This window comes from Oryctolagus cuniculus, chromosome 6 (assembly GCF_051225735.1).
Source record: "Oryctolagus cuniculus isolate XC-2025 breed Fujian yellow rabbit chromosome 6, ASM5122573v1, whole genome shotgun sequence".
Taxonomy (NCBI): Eukaryota; Metazoa; Chordata; class Mammalia; order Lagomorpha; family Leporidae; genus Oryctolagus; species Oryctolagus cuniculus.
The window spans coordinates 1,102,253-1,112,400 of NC_142872.1; the positions used below are offsets into that span (position 1 = coordinate 1,102,253).

Genomic DNA, 10,148 nt, shown 5'->3' on the forward strand with positions numbered 1-10,148 from the left:
ATTTATTTTTGAGCAACAGGAGGCATGATTCTTGGCTATACCACTGTTGACCCCATTCTCATTTCAATGTGGTCTCTGTATGCAGCTGTGCCTGTCTTAGCTTGTCCCCCAGGGGATCTTACCCATCGTTGACTAACCAGCGCTCAAAACAGGAGACCACAGGAGTGTTTGCTCAGATAGGGGTAGGAATGAGGAACAATGGTAATCCAGAATGGCATGACCGCACACAGGCTGTGGGCCATTCAACTGGCTGACCAGAGCTAGCGGGGTATAAATAGCCAAGGCAGCCAATCTGGTCAAGGGGCAGTCTATGCCCTAACCAATCACAGCCTGTTGACAGGCAGTATCCAAAGCCATACAATCACAGCCTGTTTCCAGGCAGGCTCTGTTGCCAGGTGAGTTTCAAAGCCATTCCTGAGTAACTGACACTCACTTGCCAGTGGCATCTTGGCATGGCCTTCTCATTCCACCACATACATAAACATTATATACCACATTAAATGTACATCTGAGTGTGTATTTTCATCCTTATTAATTGGTTATATTTTTCAAACATTGTTTTAGTCCCTATTGTATCTCCAATGACTACTTACGTGTGGAGACAAAACAGGCATTCAATGAACATTTGTGGAGTGAATAAATAAGCCAATGGCTGTAGAAATTTTATTTAATAAACAAATTTCTTAGTCATGTTACTATGGTTAATATCTATTTTTGTAAGGAACTCAAACAACTCAATAACAACAACATCAATATCCAAATTATTTGATTAAAAATGGACAGAAGACCCAAAAAGAAATCTTTCAAAAGAAGTTATGCGGCCGGCGCTGTGAAGCGGTAGGTTAATCCTCCACCTGCAGTGCTAGCATCCCATGTGGGTGCTGGTTCTAGTTCCAGCTGCTTCTCTTCCAATCCAGCTGTTTTCTATGGCCTGGCAAAGCAGTGGAAGATGGCCCAAGTGTTTGGACCCCTGCACCCACGTGGGAGACCCAGAAGAAGCTCCTGGCTCCAGATTGGCACAGCTCTGGCTGTTGTGGCCAATTGGGGAGTGAACCAGTGGAAGGAAGACCTTTCTCTCTTCTTTCCCTCTCACTGTCTGTAACTCTACTTCTCAAATAAATAAAATTAAAAAAAGTAAGTCATACAAATGACCATCAGGTACACAAAAAAATGATCATCAGTAATCATTAGGGAAATGCAAATCAAAACCATTAGGGATTCTCACATCACTATTGCTGGAATAGCTATTATCAAAAAGACATAAAATAATAAATGATGGCAAGAGGACAGAGAAAACAGGACACTTACACACTTTCATTGGGAATGTAAATTAGGATACCATTATGTAAAACAGTATAGTGGAGTAGTTCCCCTGAAACTAAAATCAAACCTACAGTATGACTCAGCAATCCCACTCCTGGGTATGTATCTACAGAAAATGAAATCAGTATGATGATAATCAAAATAACACTATTCACCATAGTCAACAAACAGAATTACTTGTGTGATAACGAAAATGTGGCATATATATACAACAATACACTATTCAATAATAATAAAAAAGCAATACTGTACTTTATGACAATGTGGTTGAACCTGGAGGCATTAATAAAGTAAGTCAGGCACAGGAAAACAAGTACTCCATGATCTCACGTATATCAGGAATTGAAATCATTTGCTCTCATAGAGGTCGAAAACAGAATAGTTGTCACCAGAGGCTGGAGAGGGAGGATCAAATGGGGGGAGGTTGTCCATGAGTGCAATGTTACTGTTAGAAAGGATGAAGAAGCCTGGTGTTCTAGAGCACAGTTGGTGAATATAGTTAATAGTCAGGCATTGTGTATTTCAAAATAGTTACAAGGAAGGATTTTGAATGTTCCCACTCCCTCAAAATGATAAATGTGGAATCAACAGTCAGCTGAAAAGAGTTAAAGTGATGGCTCATTTCGTTTCCTGAAAGTAAGGGAAGCATGTCTCATGTGCTGGGTCTCTGCAGTATTTTGGGACTGGCAGCTGATTACTGTGAAGTCAGCAGTCCCTGGGACCTCCTGGGGATGGCTGGTTGCCTTATGCTCCTTGTGCCCTCCCCTTAGTGGAAATAAAAGGAGAGTCACCTTCTATCCCCCTTCCTAATGACTACACTGCAATCTCTTTCACTGGGGAGCATCCCCAGATTGGCAAGTCTGTGGTAAGATCCCAAGAAGAGGACCATCAGCAGGGAACTCCCAGCTGGGTAGGCTGCCAACGATCTGCTGTCTGTCCACCCCAGGTGAGCTGCTCACATTCTGAGATGGAGAGGGTAGAAAATGAATGAGGGAGGGGCAGACAAGCATGAACATGGGCAGAAGGCATAACATGTCCCTGGACTTGAAGGGGGCTTGTGTGAAATTCTGTCATACCTTGTGAAACAGGATGTGTTTTAAGATGAAAATTATCATCATGCTCTATTCAGTCTCAAGGATCCCGTGTTGTAGATTTATTGTGGAATTTGCATATTACAACACACATAGACATTAATAGCTGTTTTTATGACTTTTGCTGTAGGAATATTACTGCATGTGATTTCATCTCTCATCTCACAGCAGTGAATTTCAGAAACCTCTCCTGATGTATTGGGTAGTGAATTGTTTAACCAACTGCTGTTGTAAAGTGCACCATAGTTTAATTTATTCCACATTTGTGGATACTTCGTGTGTGTGTGTGTGTGTGTAATTAGAATATATAATTAGAATCAGAGTCAATCTTAATGAAATCATGGCCTACTTAGAAATAACATTTATATTATGTACTTATTAATTAAAAAATAAAGACATCAGAAAAGTATCTGGTTCCAGAACCTGATAAAACAGATTGGTAGTTATCCCACAACTACGAAGATGAGGTGTGTGACTCCAGCTATGAGCACAGCAAAGATGATCTGTGATGCCAGGAGCTGAGACAGGCTCCTCTGGTCACAAACACTGGGAATTTAATGGCAAGTAAGTCATGAAGTTTAGATCTCATTTCACCTCAGAATTAATGCTGATGAATGGCTTAGATGTAGGAAATGAAAACATTAAGAAACTACTCAAATGTATCAGTGGACACTTTGTAAACCCTGAGCAACAGCAATGAAGACAGCAACATGAAAAATGAATTGAGATTTGAAAAAAGAACAACATTCTGGAGATGAAGGAGATAAATCACACTTAAATATTTTTGATTTGGGAACTTATGTGGATTACATGATGAGTCAGTTTAAAGGCCAATAATGTGTAACAATCTCTTAACTGTTCATCAGATGGCACAAACAACTTGGTGAGAAAGAATTTGCAAATGTCTTGTAAACACAAGTGACTTGTAAACACAAAAATTAATATGCTCATTTAATTCAATATAGGGGGCCCTTTGGACTTGCAGAATTAGAGAGAGGGAACAGGATGACTCGAGAAGTGTTGTGGACAAAGCGAAGGGCTCCAGAGGTGATGCGGGTCACTATGGGCATCCTCAATGCGGGCAGCCTCAGTGTGGTTCAGAGAGGGACACTTATTTTAGTAAGGAATGTAAGCCCAGAACCAAGGGATTCTTTACACAGATATTCACCCTAGTGTTGTTCTAGATTAATAAATATTTGGAAGACATCTACATTTATAGTAAAAGACAAGATGTAACATAACGTCTGTTTCTAAGGCAGAATACTCTGAAGCTTTAAATTCAAGATTGATATTTCTAAAAGTATTTAACATGTACACAATTCAAATATTTAGTGAAATATGGAGCTGTAAACAGCATGATTTTTCCATATCTTTCATATATTTATATGTAATTCATTAACATATGTTGAAAATAAAAAACAAAAATTTTATAGTAAATAATATTTGAGAGTGGGATTATAAGAGTTTAATTTCTTGTATTTTCATTGTTGTCTTAATTACCTACAGTGTTCATAAAACACATTTAGAGAGCGAAAAAGATAATATTTTACCAAAATCACTAAATATAATTCTAAACAAAAATATCACATATGCCATTGATCTGAATTTACTTTTCCCTTACGTAAGGACAGCTTGAATCTGTGGTATCATCTCAGAACCAAAAGTCAGAGGTGCAATGGCACATTCCTGTCCACATGCCAATCCTGGAGTGTTGCAGAGTGAGCCAGCACAGGTGAACAGGTGAACTGAGTGCTGTGGGGATGCAGGCAACTGAGGAAGAGGCACCGTCTCACAGCACCCAGTGCAGGTTCTGTGGCTGAGGGTGGTGAGCTCCCTCAGGGCTCATGAGAAGGCAGCAGAGGTCCCTGACCACCAGCACCAGTCGTTCTTCCTTTTCCTCTGCCACAATGGACTTAGTGGAGCACATTCACTTCTTCAGCATAAGACTTTGTGCCCTTTGTTTTCCCTGCATCAAATGATCTTCCTGGCTCTTGATTCCTCCATTATGCTACTCAATTACTGTGCCCTGATGGGTTTTAACTTACAGAACCCAGCACCTGAAACTTGAGTCCTTAGGATGCATTTATTTGCTCCTTGTTGACTGGCTCTCTTGTCACCCACAGGCCCATGAGCTCTACAAGGCAGTCAATTCCTCTCTGCTCACTGTGTGTTCTCACATCCTAGCAGAGCACCGCACAGACAGCAGACATGGAATAAACACCTGGGAAGACGCTATTGACTATGACCAGTCTCTCATGTTCTTCTCCAGTTTTTCAGTTTTTCCATTTTCAAAATCTAATAATCACAATATTTAATGTGATCTTCTTTTACCTAATGTTATTGTTTTTTGGTTCTTTGCTTTCATACTTTTGATCTCCTTTGACTTATGCTACAATCCCAAGAAGAAGGAAAATTAGTATTCCAGGAAAATGCACACCAAATCCAATGTTCCAGGTTAGTATTTTCTAGCGAATGACTGTTGGGCACCTTTTCTCCCTATTCATGAAGTAAAGCTTTAAAACAAACACAGATTTCATAATTGTGTCACCCTAATTCATTCTACTTGTCATTATGGTTCTTGGCTGAAATTCATTTACAGAGACAGGCATTTGATGCAGTGGTTAAGATGCTCCTTGGGATGCCTGCATTCCACATTGGAAAACCTTAGTTTCCATCCTAGCTCCGTTCCAATTCCATGCATCCTTGGAGGCAAGGATGATGGCTCAAGTAGTTGTGTCCCTGTCAGCATGTGGGAGGCCTGGATTGATCTCTGAGCGCCCAGCTTCCACCTGGCCCAGCCCTGGCTGCTGCAGGCATTTGGGGAGTGAACAGCAAATAGAAGAAATGTCTCTGTCCATTTATCAGTTTCTGTCTGTCAAATCTTTAAAATAATAAGTAGCTGTAAATTGTGAAAAAGGATCTACTTAGGCTATAATTAAATAAAAAAAATCATTTATTATGCCAAACTGATTACTGATAATTTCAATAGTGGATATTTTGTGGGGCAAGAATTAGGCTTGATTATAGTGTTTTTTCTTTTACTAGCTTTTTTTTAGATTTTTTATTTATTTATTTTTTATCTTTTATTTAATGAATATAAATTTCCAAAGTACGACTTATGGATTACAATGGCTTCCCCCCCATACCGTCCCTCCCACCCACAACCCTCCCCTTTCCCATTCCCTCTCCCATTCCATTCACATCAAGATTTATTTTTGATTATCTTAATATACAGAAGATCAGCTTAGTATGCATTAAGTAAGGATTTCAACAGTTTGCTCCCACACAGAAACATAAAGTGAAAAATAATAGATGATTTTTTTTTAAATGATGATGAAATCAGATCAGACCTATTGTCATGTTTAATCCCAGTGAGAGTCAAGTTGGGAATTGATAATTTCTTTTCTTTTTTTTTTTTTTTTACAGAAGATCAGTTTAGTATACATTAAGTAAAGATTTCAACAGTTGGCACCCCCATAGAAACACAAAGCGAAATATACTGTTTGAGTACTCATTATAGCATTAAGTCTCAATGTACAGCACATTAAGGACAGAGATCCTACATGAGGAGTAAGTGCACAGTGACTCCTGTTGTTGACTTTACAAATTCACACTCCTGTTTATGGCATCAGTAATCTCCCTATGCACCAGTCATGAGTTTCCAAGGCTATGGAAGCCCCTTGAGTTCTCCAACTCTTATCTTGTTTAGACAATGTCATAGTCAAAGTGGAGGTTCTCTCCTTCCTTCAGAGAAAGGTACCTCCTTCTTTGAAGACCTGTTCTTTCCACTGGGATCTCACTCACAAAGATCTTTTGCCAGAGTGTCTTGGCTTTCCATGCCTGAAATACTCTCATGGGCTTTTCAGCCAGATCCGAGTGCCTTTAGGGCTGATTCTGAGGCCAGAGTGCTATTTAGGACATCCGCCATTCTATGAGTCTGCTGAGTATCTCACTTCCCATGTTGGATCACTCTCCCCTTTATTTATTCTATCGGTTAGTGTTAGCAGGTACTAGACTTGTTTATGTGCTCCCTTTGACTCTTAGTCCTTTCATTATGATCAATTGTGAACTGAAATTGATCACTTGGAGTAGTGAGATGGCATTGGCACATGCCACCTTGATGGGATTGAATTGGAATCCCCTGGTATGTTTCCAACTCTACCAATTGGGGCAAGTCAGCTTGAGCATGTCCCAAATTATACATCTCTTCCCTCTCTTATTCCCACTCTTATGTTTAACAGGGATCACATTTCAGTTAATTTTCAACACTTAAGAATAACTGTGTGATAATTACAGAATTAAACCAGTCATATTAAGTAGAACAGACAAAAAAAATACTAAGAGGGATAATGTATTAAGTTGTTCATTAACAGTCAGGGCTATGCTGATCAAGTCACCATTTCTCATAGTGTCCGTTTCACTTCAGGAGGTTTCCTTTTTGGTGTTCAGTCAGTTGTCACCGATCAGGGAGAACACATGGTATTTGTCCCTTTGGGACTGGCTTATTTCACTCAGCATGATGTGTTCCAGATTCCTCCATTTTGTTGCAAATGATTGGATTTCGTTGTTTCTTACTGCAGTATAGTATTCTAAAGAATACATATCCCATAATTTCTTTATCCAGTCTACCGTTGATGGGCATTTAGGTTGGTTCCAGGTCTTGGCTATTGTGAATTGTGCTGCAATAAACATTAGGGTGCAGACCGCTTTTTTGTTTGTCAATTTAAACTCCTTTGGGTAAATTCCAAGGAGTGGGATGGCTGGGTCCAACGGTAGGGTTATATTCAGGTTTCTGAGGAATCTCCAGACTGACTTCCATAGTGGCTTGACCAGTTTGCATTCCCACCAACAGTGGGTTAGTGTCCCTTTTTCCCCACAACCTCGCCAGCATCTGTTGTTGGTAGATTTCTGTATGTGAGCCATTCTAACTGGGGTGAGGTGAAACCTCATTGTGGTTTTGATTTGCATTTCCCTGATTGCTAATGACCTTGAACATTTTTTCATGTGCCTGTTGGCCATTTGGATTTCCTCTTTTGAAAAATGTCTATTGAGGTCCTTGGCCCATCTCTTAAATGGGTTGTTGGTTTAATAGTGTTCTGAGTTTTGTATTAAAAGACAACAGGAACTATTAAACTTTCATTAAGTTTAATTTGTGGTTCATTCTTCTGAGGTGAGAGCTGTAATCATTCCTCAGACAAAAATAGTACTTGGAATTTTTAAGACATTTACTTAAATTAACTTGAATTCATGTATTTATAGCAAATTAACCAGGTATGCAAACTAGATTGCGTCTCCTAGGTCAAGGTGCTTACTTAGACACTCAGAGAGTAATAACATAATTAAGCTCTCATGGTCTAAATTATACATCACCAGTTGGTGAGATAAGAAAGGCCTTGTTTCTGAGACAATCACTATCTCATGTGTTCCTTTTAATATTCTCAAACAATGCAAATAATAACCCACTAATTTAGAAGAATACATATTTAAAATATAACTGTGTTCAACATTCTATTCTAAATTGTATAGAAAGCTTCTATATACATAGCTGAAAGGAAGTGGTGGAGGAAGATTTAAGTAGCTTTTAGTGAATGTGTGGTGGTGTCTATTGGGGATGCTGGATTTCAGACCTTGGAGATGAATTGCAAGTGGTCATATCTTGAAAACATCCACTTGTTGCAAACAATGCAGCCTTGTGGAGAGGAAGAGACTGTATTCTATTGATTTAATATAAAGGAAAGCACCAATATATCCTATTTAAAGGCTCCTAGAAATGTAATATTGTTGTTTTTTTCTAAATAAACAGCAGTAGAGTCTGTCTACAAAATTCATCTATAAAACTTTACTTAACATTCCATCCAAAACCAAATGAAAATGCAACAGAAATGACCAATGAGAGCTTCCCGGTGGGCTTCATCCTTCTTGGATTCTCTGAATGGCCCCAGGTAGAGGTGGTTCTCTTCTGGATTGTGATCATGTTGTACCTCGTGACTATCCTGGGCAACTCAACCATCATCTTGCTCTCATGCATGGACCCTCGTCTCTACACCCCCATGTACTTCTTTCTTAGCAATCTTTCCTTCTTGGATCTCTGCTTGGCCACAGCCTGTGTTCCCCAGATGCTGTCAAACCTGTGGGGGCCAGACAAGAGCATCACCTATGCAGGCTGTGTCATGCAGCTCTGTGTGTTCCTCTGTGTTGGTGCTACAGAGTGCATCTTGCTGGTGACCATGGCCTTTGACCGCTATGTTGCTGTGTGTCAGCCTCTGCGCTATACTACCATTGTGCACCGTCCACTCTGTTGGAAGTTGGCGCTCATGGCCTGGATGTCAGGTCTGACAGAGTCACTTATCTCCTGTTACACTCCAGCTGCCCTTCTGCCCCCATCACCGTCTGGATGACTTTCTGTGTGAGATTCCTGTGCTCATACGCCTGGCCTGTGGTGACACCTCCATCAATGAGTGGCAGTTGACCATCTCTGCTGTCATCTTCACCATGGTGCCTGTGGGGTTGATCCTGACTTCTTATGGCCGTATAGCTCAAGCAGTGGGGAAAATGAAGTCAGAGGAGGGGAGGCAGAAAGTCATTGCCACCTGCTCCTCCCACCTCCTTGTGGTCTTCATGTTTTATGGGACAGTGGCAATGGTGTACACAGACCCTAAGACCAACTTCTCTTCCAAATATGGCAAGTTTTTCACCTTCTTCTACACTGTGGTCACACCCATGCTGAACCCTCTCATCTATACCCTGAGGAACAAAGAGGTGAAGGATGCTCTTCAAAGGATGCTGAGAAAGGGGATCCGCTTAAAGAAATACTGATATTAAATCGTTGAACCAGGAAGGATGCTGTAAGTCATGACATGAACCCACTCTCCTTTTAAGTCTTTGAATCAACAGCAAAAGTTGTGAATTTTGAGCCAGTGTTGTGTCATAGTCAGTTAAGCTACCACTTGTGATGCTGGCATCCCATATGGGTGCCAGTTCATATCCTAGGTGCTCCACTTGTGATCCAGCTCCCTGCTAATGCCCTAGGGAAAGTAAAAGAAGATGGACCAAGTGGTTGTTCCCCAGTACCCACATGGGAGACCAGGGTAATGTTATTGGCTCCTAGCTCTGGCCGTCATCTGTGAAATGGACCAGCAGATGGAAGATTTCTCTCTCTGTCTCTCTCTCTCTCTCTCTCTTTCTCTGTCTTTCAGTATCTCTCTGTAACTCTGAATTTCAAATAAGCAAATAAAAATCTTTTAAAAAGTTGTGAGTTTAATATAAAAATGACTTATCCATTATTTCTATGATGTTACATATCCTTGCTAAACAATTAAGTACAAATCTTGGGACTGCCATTATGGGTTAAACCACCTCTTTCAATGCTCATATCTTATATGAGAGTACTAGTTTGCATCCTGGCTATTCCACTTCCAATTCAGTTCTCTGCTAATGTACCTGGGAAAGCAGCAGAAGATGGCCCAAATATTTGAGCCCCTGCCACCTCTGTGGAGACCCAGAAGGAGTTCTGGGCTCCTGGCTTAGGCCTGGCCCAGCTTCAGCTATTGTGACCATTGGGAGTAAACCAGCAGATGGAAAATTCTTGGTCTCCTTCTCTCTCTGTCCCTCTTACTTTCAAGTAAATAATAAATCTAAAAAATCCCAATCTAGTATTAATTGTTGCCAGAAGATAACTTAAAATTGTATTTGGGGGCTGGTACTGAGGCATAAAGCCACCAACTGTGACACCAG

At 40.4% G+C, this 10,148-nt stretch overlaps 1 pseudogene; it reads left to right on the forward strand.

Moving 5' to 3' along the window:
* The first annotated feature begins 8,296 nt into the window (after positions 1-8,296).
* On the forward strand, positions 8,297-9,230 carry LOC149125884 (olfactory receptor 2H1-like; annotated as a pseudogene).
* Positions 9,231-10,148: the final 918 nt, after the last annotated feature.